The sequence below is a fragment of the Rhinolophus hipposideros genome, assembly GCF_964194185.1.
Source record: "Rhinolophus hipposideros genome assembly, chromosome: 1".
NCBI lineage: Eukaryota > Metazoa > Chordata > Mammalia > Chiroptera > Rhinolophidae > Rhinolophus > Rhinolophus hipposideros.
The window spans coordinates 81,103,203-81,124,135 of NC_138047.1; the positions used below are offsets into that span (position 1 = coordinate 81,103,203).

Sequence of the window (20,933 nt, forward strand, 5' to 3'; positions counted from 1 at the left end):
CTATTTAACTACATAAAGATGTCCTGATCCTTTTTGTGTACCAGTTACTCCATGATAGTAAATACAGCACTCTTGTTAGTTACCAAGAAAACTCTAATTATTTTTGAGACACAGAAGTTTTCAATTCAGTGCAGAATACCAGCAAGTTAAGGGTTTCTAATTTACAATGAAACTATAACATCATGAAACAATTAAAGTTATAATGTCAATTAAAAATTAAAGCTTAATGGGATCATTAAGCAAAAATAATAGTTCAAAAATATTAAGAATATGTACTATTTTGCATTCTTTTTAATCTCTCATGTGATCTTTTCTTTTGCATTAAAGATTAATACATGTGAGAAATCCTGAGGAATGAAAACACATTTTAATATATTACTTCTATTGAGTAAGTGCTACATGAATGGGCTCTGGAACAAAATGGGGTTTACCATTGACATTTTCATAATTCGAAAACTATTTTAGGTGATTTCTATTCAAAGTTGTGAGTTACCACCTGTTTGTCCAAGTTGTTTGGCTTGTAGACTTCATCTGAAATATAAGTAAATTCCTGTGTTAGCTACATAAAAATCTGTTTCTAATAAGCAACCTCAAAGAATACTAATACCAAAGTTTCTTTATTATGGGGCGCTCTCTTTTTAAAAAGCATCAAATGGAAATAACCAAAGTGTCCTTTGATAGATGATCGGATAAAGAAGATATGGTATATGTACACAATGGAATACTATTCTGCTGTAAAAAAAAGATGAAATAGTGTCATTTGCGACAACATGGATGGATCTTGAGATTATTATGCTAAGCAAAATAAGTCAGACAGAAAAAGTCAAGAACCGTATGACTTGGAACAAGACAAACAAAGAAACAACTCATGGACATAGATAATAGTTTAGTGGTTACCAGAGGGTAAGGGGGCAGGGGGGTGGGAGATGAGGGTAAATGGCATCAAATATATAGTGATGGAAGGAGAACTGACTCTGGATGGTGAACACACAATGTGATATATAGATGATGTATTACAGAATTGTACACTTGAAACCTATGTAACTTTATTAACCACTGTCACCCCAATAAACTTTAATTAAAAAAAAAAGAGGGAACATTTTTTCAATCCCTTAAGACTTTGCTTCCTGGCAACTGTCGTCAGTTTGGCTCATATAAACTCATAAGCTTTCAAAAAAAAAAAAAAAAAAGCATTGAGCAGAAACAAACAATGTGCTATATGCCGAGCCCTTTATTTCTAGAGTATCAGCATCACTCCTAGAAAATCACTCAAGTTTCGAAGCAGTTTTCTGGGTATCATCATTTTCAGTGTAGAAAAGCAAAGCTCCCAGGGTGATACCTGTATTCAACTTACTTTTTTCTTTTCTGTCCACCAGTTATGGATTGAAACAATTCCCCCCAAAAGAGGTTGCAGTCCTAATCTGCAGTACCTCTAAATGTGACCTTTTTTGAAAATGAGGTCTTCGCAGTTGATCAAGTTAAGATGGGGTCATTAGAGTGGATCCTAATCTAACATGACTGAGTCCTTATAAAAAGAGGAAATTAGGTAACAGAGATAGACAGGTAGAGAGGGAAGACCAGGTAAAAACACAAGAATGGCATCTGTCAGCCAAGGAACACCCAAGGCCTACCCCTTGACATTAGGAACCCCTTGAAACTGTCACGATTTCAGTCTTCTGTTTGTTTGTTTATTTTGGGGTTCCTGGCATGCACTCCAACATCCATTTATATATTTTACCTCTCATTTCCCCACTTCTCTATGAATCAGATTTTGGTTTTCTGAAAGTCTGACTGTTGCATTCATTAGAGTCTTGGAATACACTGCAAGTAATTCCTACTTATATTTCACTGACACCATGTTGCTTTCCCCCAGGAGGGTTCTGCTTCGTTAAATTTTATATGTGAAGGTGCCCTCAGCACTTCAGAAGACAAGTTCAGTATGAACTCAAAATATAATTATTCTTAGAAGATACTATCCAGGAAAGTGTTCTGAAGCATGGAGTCTATTAAATGGAAGCTTTATTATAATTACTAAGCTCACATGATACCTTGCAGTTACATGCATACTTTGAGTCCTCTCTTTCCTCCATCACTGTAAAAATGCTGATAATTGAGCAGAATCTTAGGGTTATTCCACCATGAAATGTTCTAACTCAGAATATTTTATGCATTAAGTAAATTTATTCTGATTATCAGTTTTTCTCAGGCATCCCTTTTCGTTATCCGATTCACATCTCTCATGAGTGGTCTTAGTGTAAATGGTTGAATATTTCAGAAAATAGTAAATATAACAAAAACAGCACCTTAGTCATGTAATGAGACTTGTTTCCTTTTTTCTACCTTAATTTTATCCTTACATATTTTGAAATATGGATAAGCTGCTTCTACACAAGAGGGTTGGTTCTGGCTCTGTTTCCTGCTGTCCTGAGACCTAGAAGCACGCACACACACACACACATACACACACACACATACATATCAGGGGTGCCACAAAAATGTATACAAATAGACACTTTGGTCAATGTTACTCAAGCAGTTGTACGCCATAATGAGTAGTGTCTAGACACTAATGGTAATCATTTTGAGCACCTCTTGTAATTGCAGAAGTCAAATGTGCCTTGTATTCATCTTTTGTTATGGGCATATATTGAGTATTACAATTTTAATACAGTTTTTCCTTTCTTAAAATGTGCGTTCTTTTTTTTCTGGCACCCTCTGTGTGCATGTGTGTGTGTATAATGTAATTGATAATGTAATATTAATAAAATAATTTCTATATAAATATTGTATATATGTTTACTTACATACAGTATTTATGTGTATATTTACATATATGCATGAATTTGATTTTTGGGTCTAGAGTTACATTTGAAATTTGTGTCAGTTTAACCACTATAATTGGCTTCTTCCTGCTCTCGGATTTACTCTGACAAAGAAATAGATTATATTATATGGAAGGAGAGTTGTATTGAACTAGGGCTAGATTTTTGGAAATGGGAAACTTATCAAGAGATAGTGACCCAATTTACTACAAGATTTGATGTATGTGGTGGAGGGGACAGAAAACACTTTTAGCAAGTATCATGATTCCTAAGTTTGGTTCTGGTCTTAGAGAGGAGGAGAAAGTTCACCCTCCAGTTCCCGTATGGACCAGTTCCAGGTGTTGGCCACAGACATTTGAGAGACCAGGGTGGGTTTGCAGCCTCCTCCCATGAACCCAGCCACATCCTTTTCAGCATTCTTGAGTCATAGAGTGAGAAATGGAGTTGGGTTGACCAAATGTTCCTCCTTTGTGCCAAGTCGTACCTTAACTCAAATTGTGGCTCTGCTACTTTCTAGTTGTGTGAGCTTGGGGAAATCACTTAACTTTTGTGAGTTTCAGTTTTCTAATGTGTAAAATGAGAACAATAATTTATCTGAATCACAGGGTGGCTATGAGGATTAAATGAGGTAATACATGTAATAGCTTAGCATAATGGTATGTGGTGAGCACTCATTTAATGACATATATTTACTATTACCTCTTTACCTGTACAGATCTTGAATTCGTTTGTGTGTCATTTTCACAGAGCTTGGCAGCAGCCCTCTGAGATTATTAAGGTGAACTGATTGATTAGAGCTTGGTCACAGTGCCCAGAGTATATACAGCCAAAGAACCAATTAGGTTTGGACATGTTGGGAGTCACTTAAATTCATGCCACTGTACTCATAGCACCTTGAATTTTCTTTGTTCATTGAAAACCCATCACTGGTATAAGAAAACAGTTTGAGCGCAAGTGAGTGAGAGACATTACCTCTGTAGAGGAAGAAGCATCACCAGAGCTAATTATTGACATCTGGCTGTGCTTCAGTGGGAGCTAGATTCTAGTCCAACTGCAGGTATCTTTAAGAGAGCACAACCATACACTGAATTGCTAGGGAGTTATATGACAGAAGAAAGAGTGTTGCAGTTACCTGTGACAAAATATTTATGAATTAACCTTTAATGAGAGTCAATAAAATTGTGCACTATTGAACTTAAACAGAAAGAGACTAGTTCCTGAAAAGTCCATTACCCTAATCGAGGTGTTCATAATCTTTTGGTTTTTGTTAATATCATGGTATACCATGTAGTGTCATGCTTGGAACACAAAAGTTCGGTGTTATATACATGTCCTGGCATGTGGAACTGCATGAGAAAGACACTTGAAGTTCTATCTTGTCCAGTGGTTTGACTAGACTGTGAAAACAACACGGGTGAAAAAGTAGCAAAATGCCTCTATTTCAATGGTATGCAATTCAGCTGTTTTTTGATGACCTTCCCCTGACCTTCCCCCTAATTGTTTATTCCTGAGAGTCCCATATCTTTCTTCTGTCAAAAGTGAACTATCTTTACACAAGGAAAATTGGTAAGTGTCATGGAAGGTGGTGACATTCGGTATTTTTGAACTCAAGCTATTATTATAGAAGAAAACTACCTGCAGAATTGTTTACAATGCCAAGGTAAGGAAACACCCTAATTGTCTGTCAACAGACGAATAGATAAAGCAAATGTGATTCACACACACATGCACACACACAGTGGAATATTATTCGGCCATGAGAAAAAAAGGAAATCCTACCATTTGTGACAATATGGATCAACCTGGAAGACAGTCGGCTAACAGAAGTAAGCCAGACACAGAAAGACAAATACTGAAGATCTCACTTATACGTGGAGTCTAAAAAAGTCGAACTCATAAAAGCAGAGAGTAAAATGGTGGTTTCCAGGTGCTAGGGACTGGGGAAAATGGAGAGCTGTTAGTCAAACGGTACAAAGCTTCAATTATGGAAAATAAATAACTTTAGGAGGTCTAATGTACAGCATGGTGACTATAGTTCATACTATATTGTATGCTTGAAATTTGCTAAGAGAGTAGATCTCAAGTATTCTCACTTCACACACAAAAGGTTAACTATGTAAGGTGATTAATATGATAATTACTTTGATTGTGGTAATTATTTTATAATGTATGCATATCAATGTATATTTTCACATATTCATACCTATATCAAATTAAGGAAACTATTCTATTACAGTTTTTATCAGGAATACCAATTGAATTTTATCAAATGTTGTATCTTAATTTCTCCTTTCTTATGTCATATGTTTACCTCCTTTCTTTGTATCAAAAACATAACATATTTAGGCTTTCCCCCCCTTTCTTATATTTTTGGAAAAGGTGATGAGTCAGGGAGGAAAGTACTGTTTCAAAATTAATGCACCTTTTAGCCTAAAAGAAGAAAAGATACCTTTACTGCTGTGGCATTCTCAGAGAAGCACTAAAATTGTTAAATGAATTAAAGAAGAGAAGTGAGAGCTAATTATGGCAGTAAGTTATGGATAATAAATTATGGGCAGTAAGTTTAAAATAGCAAGTAGTACAAAATATGTGGCTAAAATCATTTAAAGATAAATTCCCTTGTCAAACACCTTTACCCAATTTTTCATTATCACTTACTTTTGTTTATGTTTGTTTTTGCTGAAGGCAGACAGAATTCTCCAGGAAACGCTACAGTTATTCAATACCTAAGTAGCTAAAATATTTGACACTTTGTCCATCTTTTACACATTTCAGCCAACAAAGTGAAGTCACCAACTATTTCTTCTACAGTCTCACCATTGCCTATTATGTACTCTCCTGAAAAATATTTCCCAAATGGGACTTTATCTTGGATCTTGTCATTGCCCTTGAATAATGGTTTCGGGTTGATACTAAAATCAGGCTCCAATTCAAGCTAAGAAGTGAACCCTAGTACTTTTAGGGTACAGATGTGACGGAAGATGAGGGTAACAATGGAGATGAAAATGGGGAGTAGAAGGGGTGTCAAGGGTGAGGTGTTACCAGTGAAGACAGCTTTGAATAGTCACTCTTTGTGACAGGAATGCCAACTGAGCAACAAACACTGACTGCTGCATACCTGAGCTATGGCAGATTTTGAATGATTTAGGTCAAATAATAATGTGGAGCTGCATATTCCAAACTGTGTTCTATGGAAAGTGTATCTTTTACCCTTATATAGACAATCCAGTTCATATTCTTACATTTAATGACCTTACTTGTGAAATACCCATTACTATTTCCCAGGACATTTGTTTTCTGGAGAACACAACTTGGTCCAAAAAGTGAGGAATAGTCCGCCTTAGTTTTTGCTGCTATCATTATTTGATATTGATACTATAATTGGCAAGAGAATATAAAGGAAAATTCTGATAGAATCATGTCCCTCTTTTGAGGAATTTCTTGTTATAATTTCTGAGTTAATAGAAGTCATACAAATTTTAACATAAATTAAATGCTCAGTATTGCATTGCATATTCTCATACTCAGTTGCTTATAATATCCTTGGATGGCTTGTTCTGTATCCCTTTGGGTAATTGCTTTCATTCGTTTATTTATTCAACAAATATACATTCCAGGCATTCTGCTGGACATTAAAGACCCAAGAGCAAATAACACAGATGTACCTGTTTCCCTCTCTATGGGAAAATGCCATGTAAAAAGTGCTATGATAACTGAAATTCAAGATGCAAAGTTTGAGAACTTAGAGAAGGTTCTCCAGAGGTAATAATGTCTAAACTAAGACCTGAAGAATAAGTAGGAGTTACAGAGATAAAGTGAGTTTTTAGGAAAAGAAAGGATAACAAAGTCATAGAGAGAACATCTGGAAGTGATAGAAAAGAGCCTGGCTGAAGAACTGAAAAATAAGTTCAGGTGGTCTAGATAAAGTGCAAGGGAGAGAATGATGAGAGGTAAGGCTAGAGAAGTAGAATTGGACTAGATTCAGAAGGATCTTGTAAACCAAAATAAGGATTTTGATATTTATCCTGAGAGAAATGAAGAGCTTCAATTTAAAGAGTTTTAAGCAATGAAAGATCATTCTGGCTACAGTGTAAGGCAAGACCAACTTTTGCGAGACCTGCTACTAGAGTAATCCAGGCAAGAGGTACAAGTTACCTGGCCTTAGGTTGTCACCATGGAAATTCTATGATGATAGGCCTAGTATATGTTGAGCCAGAAGAATCAGCTGGTCATGGAGATTGATTGGATGATGAGGCAGAGGGTTGAGTCATATCACAGGTAAATTTTGGTTTGCCAGCTGTATGAATGATGATACCATTTCCTGAGATAGGGGGCACAGGAGGGAGAGAATAGGAGGGAGGGCAAGTTTAGTTCTGCACATCCAAACATTGCAATCAAAACTGGAGCTGGAGAGAGATTGGGGCATATTGATGGTAACTTAATTCATGGGTTTTCAGGGAGGTCACTATTGGAGAGAGTAATGTGGTGGAGTTGTGGGGGCAGTGCTTGAGGAGTGAATGAGAGGTAAAGAAGTGGGTAGGGTGAGTATAATCAAATTCCTAAAAGCTTGTCTTAGGAGGCAAGGCAGGAAAGAGAGAGGGCAGCAACTAAAGGGGTACATGGTCTTGAGAAAATGGAAGACACAAGAATATATTCAAATGTGTTTAGGGCAGAGTCTGAAGAGAAGAAGTTGATGAACAGAACAAGATCCCCGAGAAGCCTGGAGTGGAGGTGGAGCAGAGGTTAGCCTTAAGCAGGAAGTGTGACATCATCTTCTATTATTATAGAAGGAAGAAATCAAGGATGTAGATGTAGGCATGTTTTCAGTCTCAATGGAGGGATTTGAGGGCATCTCTTCTTTGGTGAATGCAAATAGGTCACTGAATGTGAGAGGATTGGAGATTAAAAAAGAGTTGTAAAAGTTTGAATCACTCACCTTAACTAGGGGAACAGATCATTAATTGTTGGTGGTTGTCATCGCACAGAGAGTTTGAAGACTCTGAATTTATGGATTTCCAGTCAAGATGGAGTAGGTAACCGCTGTGCTCAACTCATCTCAGGACTACATCCATTACAACTAAATCACAGAAAAACCATTATTGAGAATCACCTGAGGTATTGCTGAATTGAAGCCCTATAACTATGGACATACAGAAGAAGCCACCTTGAGACTAGTAGGAGGGGCAGAGATACTGAATGGGCTGGTTCTACACCCACATATGACCATTAAAAATAGGGAGGGATATCTCATCTGCAGAGGCCCCCCCTGAGGAACAAGGGGCCCCAGCCCCTCCTCAGCCCAGGGTTTCAGTGCTGGGGAAAGAAGTCCCCATAACTTCTAGCTGTGCAAACCAGTGGAGATTGTGGTTGAGTGAGCTAGAGGGCAGCTGCTGTCCCAGGCGCTGCACTTAAGGGGCCCACCCACAAACTTTCTCACCAACGGACTCACTTGCTATGAGCTCCAGAGCTGGAGCAGCACCTTGAAAGATGCCAGGAACATACAGGGAGAAACTGAATTGCCTAGCTTCAGGGTGAGAGCTGGAGGTGCAGTTTTCTCTTGGACGGAGGAGCTGGCAGGAGCCATTGTTTTTTTGTTGAGCCCTCCCTCTCACTGGGTACAGATGCAGGCAGATGACATATCTGAGTCTCCATCAAACTGGTTATCACCTGGCTACCTGCCCCACCTTAACGATTCCCTGAGACAACACCCCACCCAACTTTTGGGCACACTCAAGCCAATTCTAGTGGCTTTTCCATATAAACGGCCTGCCTTGGCTCATGCTGTGAACATTCCTAAAATCTCTCAAAGGTTCACAAAACCTGAACAAGTAGTATCTGGCTTTGGCATGTTCTGTACCTCTTTGGCTGAGCAGCCCTAAGCCTGGCAATAGTGACAGCTAACCTTGGTTTGCAGCTTGGACTCTGAAGGCACTTCCAAGCACAGTGTGGGAAGGAGCCATCTCTCGATTGCTTTGTGGCTCATGTCATGTGGCCCTGGGCAGGATACAGACTGTGGCTAAACTTGGTATGCAGTGGGCCCTCTTCTGGGAGGCTCTGGGGCTGGCAGGCCCAGTGGCCAGCTTCAGACTGGGCCAGAGCATCACCTGGCCACCTCCAAGGACAACATACTCAAAAGGCAGACTGGGCAGGCACCAAAGCCCTGCTAAAGTTAACCCTGCTTTGTAAGGTCAGCCCATGTAAACAGCTCCTTCACTGTAGTCACAGCCAGTCCTCACAACCAATTAATCTAAGGGTCAATCCCTCCCATTGACATGCCAATGGCAATCAAGTCTCAACTACAACAGGAAGGCACAGACAATCCACACAGGGAACACACATGGAGCACCCAGCTCAGGTGACCAGGGAGACTGCACCACTGGATCCCACAGGACACCTACAACATAAGACCAGGAAGCATAACAGCGCTACACACACACACAAAAAAACACAGTGAGGCAGCCAAAATGAGGAGACAAACATATCCCAAATAAAGGAACAGAACAAAGCTCCAGAAAAAGAACTAAACAAAATGGAGACAAGCAATCTACTAAATACAGAGTTCAAAACATTGGTTACAGAGATCTCAGGGAGAACTTCAATAAAGAGATAGGAAACATAAAAATGGAGATAGAAAACATAAGAAGAACCAGTCAGAAATAAAGAATATAATAATGGAAATGAAGGATACATTGCAGGGAATCAACAGTTATTAGATGAAGCAGAGGAATGAATCAGTGATTTAGAATATAAGGTGGCCAAAAACACCTGATCAGAACAGCAAAAAGAAAAAGAATCCAAAAAAAATGAGAGTTTAAGGGGCGGCTGGCATAACATCAAGCATACCAACATTTGCATTATAGAGATACCAGAAGGAGAAGAGACAGAGCAAGGAATTGCAAACCGATTTGAAAAAATAATGACAGAATACTTTCCTAACCTGGTGAAGGAAATAGATAAACCAACTCAGAAAGCACAGAAGTTCCAAAGAGGCCCACACCATGACACATCACAATTAAAATGCCAAAGGTTAAAGGTAAAGAGAGAATCCTAAAAGCAGCAAGAGAAAGGCAACTAATAATTTGTAAGGGGGCTCCCATAAAATTGTCAGCTAATTTCTCAACAGAAACTTTGCAGGCCAGAAGGGATTGGCATAACATATCAATGTGGTAAAAAACAAGGACATACAACCAAGATTACTCTATGCAGCAAAGCTATCATTTAGAATCAAAGTACTGATAAAAAGCTTCCCAGACAAGTAAAAGCTGAAGGAGTTCATCACCAGCAAACCAGTATTACAAAGAATGTTAGAGGGACTTCTTTAAGACAAAAATAAAAAATAAATATAAAAAAGAGTAATATAAAATGGCAATAACTACATATCTATCAATAATTACTTTTAATGTAAATGGATTAAATGCTCCAATCAAAAGATATAGGAGGGCTGAATGGATAAGAAAACAAGATCCTTACATATGCTGCCTACAAGAGACTCACTTCAGATTAAAAGACACATAGAGACTGAAAGTAAAGAGATGGGGGGAAACATTTCATGAAAACAAAAAAACAAAAACAAAAACAAAAAACTGTGGTATCAATACTTATACCAGACAAAATAGACTTTAAAACAAAGGCTATAACAAGAGACAAAGAAGGACACAGTAGTCCCACTTCTGGGTATTTATTTGAAGAAACCCAAAACGCTATTTTGGGGGGTTTGGGGGGTTTGAGGGGATGCGTGCATCCATATGTTCATTGCAGCACTGTTTACATTGGCCACATGTGGAGGCAGCCTGGGTGCCTGTGGATGGAAGAATGGATAAAGAGGAGGTGGTACATATGTACAATGGAATATTGCTCGACCAGGGAAGGGAATGGGTTTTTATCATCTGTGGTGGTAAGGATGGACATGGAGGGTATTGTGCTGAGTGGAGTGTGTCAGACAGTGAAAGACAGATGCAATGTGATTTTGCTTATATGTGGAATCTAAAGAACAAAATAAACCAGCAAACAAAACAGAAACAGACTCAAAGATATAGAGAACATTTTGATGGTTGCCAGATGGGAAGTCGGTTGGAAATGGGTAAAAAAGGGGAAGAGATTAAGAAGTACAAATTGGTTGTTACAAAGCAGTCACTGGGATGTAGGTATAGCATAAGGAATATAGTCAATAATATTGTAATAACTGTATGGTGTCAGATGGGTACTAGATTTATTGGGGTGATAGATAGGAGGGGGTTGGGAGCAGGAAGAAAAAGATGAGGGCATTAAGAAGTACAGATTGGTAATCACAAACTTGTCATGAGGATGTAAAGTAAAGCATAGGGAATGTAGTCAATAATACTGAATAACTATGTATGGTGCCAGGTGGGTACCAGACTAGTCAGGGGGATCGCTTCTTAAATTATATGAATGTCTAACCACTGTGCTGTACACCTGAAATATAAAATAATATTGAATGTCAACTGTAATTGAAAAATTGAAAAAGGGGGAAGAAGGTAAAGAAGAATAAGAGACTTAAATTTCCAGGTATAAAAGAAAGAAGTTATGGGGATGTAACGCACAGTATGGGGAATATAGTCAATACCATTGTGATAGCATAGTACAGGGTGAGATGGTTGCTGGACTTACAGAAATCATTTCTTTAGTTAAACAAATACTGAATAACATTTATAACCTAAAATTAATATAATCTTGTATGTTAGTGATATTTTAATACAAATCTTTAAAAAAAAGACTTTGAATTTATGGTGGGTCCAATTTGTATTACTGTGTGATTTTCTCCTGTGACCCTAGACCAGGTAAAGATGCAGAGAGTGGATAGAAGTGTTATTGTAGGATTTGGCTTTTCCAAAGTCGGCAAATGAAAGAACAGTGGGAGAATGAAGTTATTGGCATCAGTGTAGGTGAAAATTGGAACTGTGTAAGTTAGTCTAGGAGAAGAGGCAGTGGAGTTATATGGGGCTGATAAAGAGGAGGCTGAAAGGTAAAGGGAATGGAAGTCCTTGTAAGGTTCAAGAACAGATATAGTGGGAGTTATTGGGTAGGATGCTCTGGTAGATAGGAGAGAGGGTTCAGAGGGAGGTGTTTCAGTATATTACTCCATAGTTGCATCAGTTCCAGAAATTGACAAAATCAGTGTGTCAGGGGAGTAGGTGGCAGAATTGGAGGGTGCACAAAGTTATTAGAAATCAGGTCTGAGGAGATAACAGACTCAGGTGTTGGCTGTATTGTTGATTCACCCATGATAATGGCAGCACTTAGGGTGAAGAAGTTCACCAGGAACTGGGTGCCAAAGTCCTTAATGAATGAAGGGAAATGACTGGGAGGTCAGTAGATGACTTTGGCAAGGAAGAGTGGTAATAACCAATTAATGTGAGTCCCAAGGAAGTGGGACTTTCGATATTATGGATGGAGAATTAATTGCCTGGAACTGGCAATGGGGAGCAATGTGGATCTGTAGCTTTCTTTCCATTCTTGAGGTATGTGAAAGCTATTGGAGAATTAGCAGCTTCCACTTGAGAGAGTTGCCAAACAGTGAGCTCAGAGTTTTAGATAATACCTCAGAGAGAAAATTCCTTGAAAGCTATTCACAGTAAAAGGAAGGTTGCCACCCTTGTGTTAATGCTACTAACACTTCATTAGATAAACTAGAATAACAGCACTTCTCAAAGAGTGGACCCTGGACCAAATGCATTATCACCACCAAGGAGATTGTTAGATGTATAAATTCTCAAGTCCTGTCTCGCACCTATTGAATCAGAAATTCATGGTGTGGCCCCAGCAGTGTGTGTTTTTAGAAACTTTGCAGGTAATTTGGATGAATACTGAAGTTTGAGGATTCCTGGATTAGATCTAACTTCCTAACATGGAGGGGTAGTGAAAACACAGATTGAGAGAAAGAAGATTTAGAAGATAAGCATTTGATGTTTAAATGCATGATAACACCATGCATACTGCACAAAAGTGCAGATAAGTCTCATAACAAAATCATGGTTCTCACCTTCACCGGGCTGCTCAACAATCACAAAGTTTCCTACTGTTTGTTCCTGTTCTCCATAGGGGTAATTCAAATCCTCTCCACTTTCTTTAAACTTTTAATCCTCTTTGGCCACTTGTTAGGTGACATTGCATCCTACTTCATACAAAACGTATCCTTAATTTAGACTTGATAAAGGTCATAGAACATCTCTCTTTAGTTCAAGAACTACTTGGATTTCTAAGAACTAGCTGTGTGAATTGCTTTACCCATTATGGACATTAATAAAATTGGTAAGTCCAAGTGAGTTTTGTTACTTCAACTTTTGGCATTCATTTATTCATTTATTGGGAACCTACTATATGTTGGGTTCATGCTTGGTTAAAAACACCTAGTGAAGGAGATAGGCAAAGATACAATTATTGATTTAGATAAGTGTTATAGCAGTGACAAATAAATTATTGGAGCAGAGAAGATGGAGCATCTAAACTTGGCAGGAAGGGGTGTTTAGTAGGTTGACACATATATTGAGTCTTGGAAGAGCAAGAATTCTTTAACTAGATTGTGGAGATGGGAATGGAAACTATGTCAAGCATAGAAAACAGCCAAAGGGATCGACAAATGGTTTAACATGGGAAGACCTTTGGGTTAGGGTGACCAGTAAGACATGATGCTAGGTAGAATGTGATCATAAAAAGCTGAGTACTTTATACCAAAGGACCTCAACGGTAATGGGGGTCTACTGGAGGATTTTAAACAAGAGAATGGCATGATTAAATTTCCCTGAAGAATTGTTTTTGGTGAAGTTGGCCTTGGCACATGCCCTTGGCTTATACCGAGGAACATTATAAAAACTTGATGTTATATTCATTGTAGGGATGCCCTAAAATACAGTGCCCTCTATAAGAAATCTCACATCAGAACTTTCTTATCTATCAGTTTTGATTTTTTTTTTCACCCATCACATTATGGATGAAGTAAACATGTTATTGATTTCTTCTTTTTGTTATGGACACAAAGAAGCTCAGAGCTATACAATTTTATGTCGTATCTTTTCATTATAACTTTCTTTGTGGTCTTGAATTTTGTTTATATATGTTATTCTTGGATATTTTTAAACTTACATATTTTAATTTCTTTATGTGTTCTTTGAATTTGCCGGAAGTTCTATGTAAAATGAAATGGGAAGATGAATTCATAAATAAGACACAGCCATATGTGCTTTTTTTGAATCATCACCCTCAGAGTGATATAGAGTATAAGGTGGAGGGGAGGTGGCTATCAGAGGAAGGGAGGTCAGTTAGAAGGGTCTTCCAAAAGTCCAATTGACAAATAGGGGCGTCTAAACTAAGGCAATAGTAATGGGGATGAGAAGTGGATCTGAGAGATATTTAGGAGGTAGAATGGGAGAGAATTGGTAATGGAGCAGATGCTGCATATGTAAGGGAATGGGTGGGTGGTGACAGGTGGGCAGTGTCCAGAATGATTCTGAAGTTTCTGTCTTGTTTGTTTGGAGGGCAGGTGGCGATGGTATGTTCAGTACGATACAGAAGTCTGCAAGGGAACTGGGTATGAAGACAAAGATGATATGGAACATCAAGGTGGGCATGCCTATATCAGTTGGTCTGGAAGTTAGAAGAAAATGTGCAATGAAATAGAAACTTGGTCTTTGTGAGACCGAATAAGAGAGAAAGTGGCAGAAAAAAGCAAACGCAAAAGAAGCATGTAGGTCAGAGTCCTGAGTATAATCATAATTATCAGGTGGAGTAGAAAGAGCAGGCAAAGGAAAAGGAGAAAGAAAAGCAGGAGAAAACAAGAATGTAGGGGCATAGGAACTGAAAGGAAGCATATCTAGGAGGGTACAGTGGTCAACTGCATCTAATGCTGCTGTTAAGAGAAAGATGAGGACTGAAAAGTGCTTTTAGTCAGAACTTGTAAATAATTGGTGACTTGAGTGGAAGCATTCATTATTCAATATATTTAAGCGATCACTATGTACTACATTCTAATCGCATAATGATGACTGATTTGATGTAGTGGAGTTAAGAGTCAATGGGATGTAAGGAAGTTTAGTTCATCAAGATGGAGAATTCTGGAAGAAAAGTGAATTTGGAGGGGAAGCTCAGTCTGGAGACATTACTACTTGATAAACAGAAAGTACTAATTTTTTTGTTTTTGGAAATTCATCATAGCTAGGCATGTGCACTAAGTTGAATGGTGGCATTGTAATGGTAGGAATGTAGAATAAAATTATTTACGAACTGTGTTTAAATGAAGAAAACAGGCTAAAGTGTTCACGAACATCAATAAAATTTTATAACAATACAATTCATTAACATTGTTTGGATTAATATTGTAATAATTACACACTTTTTACATTATGAAAATAAGTCATAAATAGTGTAAAAATAATTCTGAAGATCAACTTCTCACAAACTAGGAACACTGTAAACAAGTTAAAAAAAACAAATAAAAACAAATTAGAAATTGAACACAATGCAATTATCTCCAAACTGGAAATTGAAAACCACACACATCTTCTGATTCAGCAATGTCCGCTGAAGAAATTACAATGAAATTCAAATAAGAAATCAAACAGAAAGAATTCAATCTTTCAATTATTTACACTACTGAGAAAAACAGGTTTGTGCCATATTTACAGTGATAAGACACAACATATTCTTAGAATAATCAATTACATGAGACTGGCCCACAAAACATTAAGAAAGATACGCAGCATAATGCTTGCCAAAATACTTTTTTTTTTTTTTTGCATTTTCCTCTTATTTTGTATTTATGTGATTTTTTTGGCAATATAAAAATAGCTGCACATAGAGATGAACTTTAAAATGTAAAAAATACAAATAAAAATATAATATTTTCTAAAGGAAAATCAGATACATACATCTTTTAAAAATGTTAAGTTGCATGAAACATTTACAACAGTATAAAGAATATTCACAGAAATGTCAATATGTAAGACATTCTTTTGTGAATCCAATTTATTAACATTTCTGAGACATGTGAAAATATCTTGCATTTTGAGAAATGATGGTACTTTCTTTGCTATCAATAAATCAACAGATCAGGGTGAAAAAATCTTCCTATTGCCAAAAGGACAGTTCTGTCAATAAGCAGCACAGGGAATCTTATTCATTTAAATGCATTTAAAAAAATCAGACATGCCATTAAAATGTTTCCATATTGGATCAGCAAAAACTAAATCCACTAACATTTTAAGTTGGAAGGGCTATCTCTGCTATGGCATATAGTAAATTTAGCCAATATGAACATATTTCAACAAAAATGGAAAAAAGTAGGGAGTAAAGGTCAGTGGAATCCTAATTGGTCAAACATGTCACTTCCACTAGGAATGAATGATTTTAATAGCCAGAATAAAACACATATAATTGTTCTTACTTGTTATTTATGAGAATATAAGATTAGGTTGCTATGGACTTGACTTTCTAGCGATAGCAGGGTTTTTGTTTTGGCAGAAGTTAGAAAAGTTTATTTTTGGTAATGTTAATTATTAATATAACTTGCTTATCAAGAAATAGAGAAAACATCAATATTTTCTAATTCCTATGATTACTTATTAGAAGATATTAAAACACCACCCACCACACAAACATAACTTACTTCTGGGCAAGATAATATATATGGGGAGAAAAAAAGTGGTGTTAAGATTTTATGCTACCATAGAGACATTAAAAAACATAAAAACCTTGGAAAATTAAACTCATTTTCTAAGTGATAAAAATATAAGATACCAAAGACAATTTTTCCATAGGTACTGACATGCTGATTCAATCATTTTCCAAAATAGCAAAGGATATGTAGAACAAATTCTGGATGCGTAAGTTCTTACTGTTCCATCAGAACATCATGCACAGAAAGTAAATTCGAGAACAGAATTTATCGGGATAGAAATTCAAGATATTCTCATGTTTTTTATAAAATCAATTAAGAAAAAATCTCCAAGACTGCTTTTCATAATAAAAATGAAAACCAGAAGAAAAATTTAGGCATATTTGTGTGTTAGGTACACTATGAATGCATGCAGACTTGTCCAACTCTGGTTTCGTCACACTTAACCACATCATATAAGCCAAAAGATGAGAATGAAAGCTGATAAAAGGCATATTGTATATGAAAAGAACATGAAATTAGAGGATCCATGATCCAAGTGAAGACACATTATCTATAGGTACAGTGTTTTGTTTTGTTTTACGTTAAGAAAGACTGGCCATTGAACCACAATTATAGCAAATTCATAAACTTTAAAAATATAATAACACACTAACAGTTTAGGAATGCTATTAAACAGAGAAATGAAATTATCCATAGTAGAGTTGTGCTGTCCATAAAGAAAAAGAAAAGAAATACATCAGCACCAACATGAATGAAAGACAATTTTAAAGCTAAAACACATACCAATTTGGTATCCTTAAAAGATGCTTATCAGAAATGACCTAATCTTGACTTATTTCCAATGTGTTTTTCACATATTTTTTCTCAACCCTCTATTCAATAATAAAAAATAAAAAAAAAAAGAAATCTAAGAAAAGTATGTGGCTGCCAACACATATATCAGCAGACAAAACTTACTAGTTCATTTGATAATTATGTGAGGAATCTCTATATTGATGACAAAATGGATGGTTGAAAATATTTTAGTAACCAAAAGTTTAAGATAATCCATAGTTGTTAGACCTAGTAATTCCACCAAACAAAAAGGAGTGCTATCATCCCTTTGTTTCCCCCCAAGGAAATAAATGTAATGGAAGTTTACAGCTTCCTTTAATCATGGAATAAAAGTCAATGTGGTCAAGTCAAAGCAAAAACCCAATATACACATAGGACAGCACAGTATTCTTAAAGGGCTGTATTTAAAAACAACAACAACAATTTTTTTTTTGTACATAAAATGATTATCTTTTGAGGTATTCTCTTTTGAAGCTGTGCACGTTTAAATAGTGATCCATCTTAATACCGGTTGTTCTAGAGGAGTAGAAGGAAAGATAGGTAGGAGGAAATACAGCCGCCAGATTTTTCTCAAGACGCTACTGTTTGTTTTCCTGAAGAAACTGTACTTCTACTCACTTCCGCTCATTTTTCCAATCCATTTAAGACAAATTGTTTCAGACATTGAACAATACTTTATCCTAACCATGTCATACCAGAGATGGTTAGAAAAATGCCTTCTGCTGTTTTAAAAATGCCAAATTGGCTTCAGAGTGTGGAATGTTACTAGAAATGTGACTGATTAGATTGAGCTAATAGTTTGAACATCTTTCCAATCTTGAAAACTTAATGGAAATAAAAGAAGGCATTTTCTATAATTGAGTATTTGGTTATATAACATGAAAGAGATCATAAGGATCTTAGGATACTTGTCTTATAATTGTATCTTAACTGTTCCCATAAGCCAATGATGAACAAATTTCCTCTCTGGTGGTGAAAACCTATGCATGAAACTAGAAAATTTCCCACAAAATGGCATTAAGTCAGGAGAAAAATCATATTATCCATGGGCTGAAAGAGTAACTACTCCTCATTGACGATGTTTCTCCTAATAGAACTCGACTTAGAATAAGCTATTTCAAAACATGTTACCAACACCTTACTGTGCAAAGAATTACTCTAATACAGTTAAGTAACTTTTAAGCAAGTAGATGAAAAAATACTCTTTTTGGCAACTGTATTTCACAACTTTCTGAAATCTCAGATTTGGTCTGCGCATAAGACAAACATTTAGAAATGTGAAAAAAAAAGATAAAGAAATCTAAATATAGACAAAACTTAGATCTAAATAGAACTACAAAAAACAGAAATGAGTTAATATTATCAAATGTGACCAAATCTTGATTTTATCTGAAATGATAATTACTATATGTGTTATAGTCCTCATATGAAAAAAATGTCAAAAAGTACTGAAAAAATTGTTCAACTTTGATACTTTACAATGACTGAACTGAAAGTGGAGTTTCTTTTATATTCTTTTCAATTATTCAGAACAAGACAGTAAGAAGTTAGTAAAAGGTCATCGTGGCTGTTGGTACCAAGTTATTAGGATTTCAACACTTTTTTTAAAAAACAATTGTTCAAAGCAATATGACAAAAGCTGCAACAAATCTTTTCTTAGTATTCCTTGGACTAAGAAAGAAAAGAGAAAGTGTTTAAAAGAATAGAAAGTATCTTTCTGTTTCTAGAACTTTGTAGAAAATGTTTGAAATGGGTTGGCTCTTGGAGAGAAGGGAAGCTGTCACATTAGCTTTGGTAGAAATTGCGGGGTGAGTCTTCTTATGTCTTCAGGAGAGATTATTTCGACCAACCCCTTCTCAGGACATGTGATTTCTTCAGCAAACTGAACTTTGATAGGACACCCTTCATCCTCAAAAACAGGGGCTGCCATTCCAACAATCTTCCACCCAAGAGAAGTGCTGTATGTCTCTGTCATTTTCCAAAGGCACCCATGTTCACAGCTGCTGGAATTCAGTTTATTTTTTAAAAAGTCTGCTGTTTTGGGTACCTGCATTTGTAAACCTCTTTCCTACTTGGTCACACGAGAGGCAGCACTGGATGCTGAACCGGTCCTCTTTCCTGGTCTTCACTGCCAAGGGCAGCCCAAGGAAAACTGGCGGCACAACCAGCTCAAACCCTTGATATTTCAACCAAGGTGGCCACGTGAGCCCACAATATTGGAAGCTGTAGATCTGCAGTTGGGACTGCAACTCCCTCAAAATACAAGACCATTTGTGTGAGTACTTTCCGCCACCTTATCTCTTTTTGGCAATAAGCCATGGTGTAACCCCCTTGAGATGACAAAAGAAATAAAAGCTCAGTTGTGATCAAAGGATTCATCAAGTGGCATGCTAGCATCTGAAGTTGCACAAAAACAAGCAGGTTTGGCACACAGTCATGCTTTTTTAGTCAGTTTCAGGGGGTAGTGTGGAATCAATGGTCATAGTGAAGGTGAGTAGGGATGTGACAGTAAACTCTAAAATCAGTCAGTATAGTACATAGTCTTAGTTTTGAGTCCATATTTGGTCACAATTTCTTGTAAACTATTTCATGGCACCTTTTGTCCATGCAATTAACAAGCCCAAAGTAAGAAAATAACAAGGACAATCATTCTCTATCAATGATATGTCCATATAAACACATATTTTTACATAAGATAAAGAGATAAGATACTGATCTATATTTTTTGCAGGCTTCTCACTAGTTTCACATATCGCCCAATTTCAGATGTAAGCGAAGAAAAGATGGACATGTGTACTACTGCAAACGGGAAGAAGCAGCTATATGTAAACATATGTCAGACTTGCAAAATCTGCAATTCAATTTTCAACTATAAATATAAAAAGTGGACCATTATATATACAACTTCATGCTCGGAAGGTTAGATTCATCACTGCAGAAAAACAAACAACAAAAAAGACAAATATATAAAATTAGTGGTCTAGGATAAAAATTCCAAATTAACATTTATTTTAAGAAAACTGGTAGAACCCTGAATAGAGGTTTTTTTTAAAATCAATGAGTCAATCAATACATGTCCTATACATTACTTTTCTAAAACTCCAGTTATCAAAATTTCCATCCTAGCTTCAACCCACATTTTCCTTTTGCTGCCAAAAAGTTTGTGGTGTTTGTTTCAGTAACTATTCTGGGAAAGCAGAAAATTAGGATTTTAATATATGTGTGCCATAGTTAAAGTACATGTCCTATTTATAACTTACGTATCTTCTCCAAGCATTAAAATCTTCTCCAAGCATTAAAACACACCGTGGAAAAGGCTGAGGATTCTGACCTCAGTTGCACTGTTTATTTCACCAACACCTGACTATAATACTCTACTTCCATTCTTGTTTCATCTTTTGTTTCGCTAGTCCTGCCCAGCTGTGGATAGTGTGCAAGGTAAATCTGCCTGCTATCTGGTCTTCAAGTAGTATTATAGGTTTTATTGTGATCTAAGGTACCATAAATCTCTGGTTCCTTACATCTATAGTTTCAACAGCCATAATTATTAAAGTTTTCTGAGAACGAAAGTTAAGTCTGGAGAACTGAGGAACAATGGTCTTTGAGGTATACACTCATGGAACAGATCTTGGAGATGTTGACTTTTA

At 36.7% G+C, this 20,933-nt stretch overlaps 1 protein-coding gene across 1 annotated transcript in view; it reads right to left on the bottom strand.

Moving 5' to 3' along the window:
• Positions 1-15,091: 15,091 nt before the first annotated feature.
• Positions 15,092-20,933, bottom strand: part of COL25A1 (collagen type XXV alpha 1 chain) — a 436,533-nt gene continuing 430,691 nt past the window's right edge. Inside the window, exon 40 of the mRNA XM_081052890.1 lies at positions 15,092-20,218. The gene's annotated coding sequence lies outside the window, so the exon portion shown is untranslated. The remainder of the gene's footprint in view (positions 20,219-20,933) is intronic.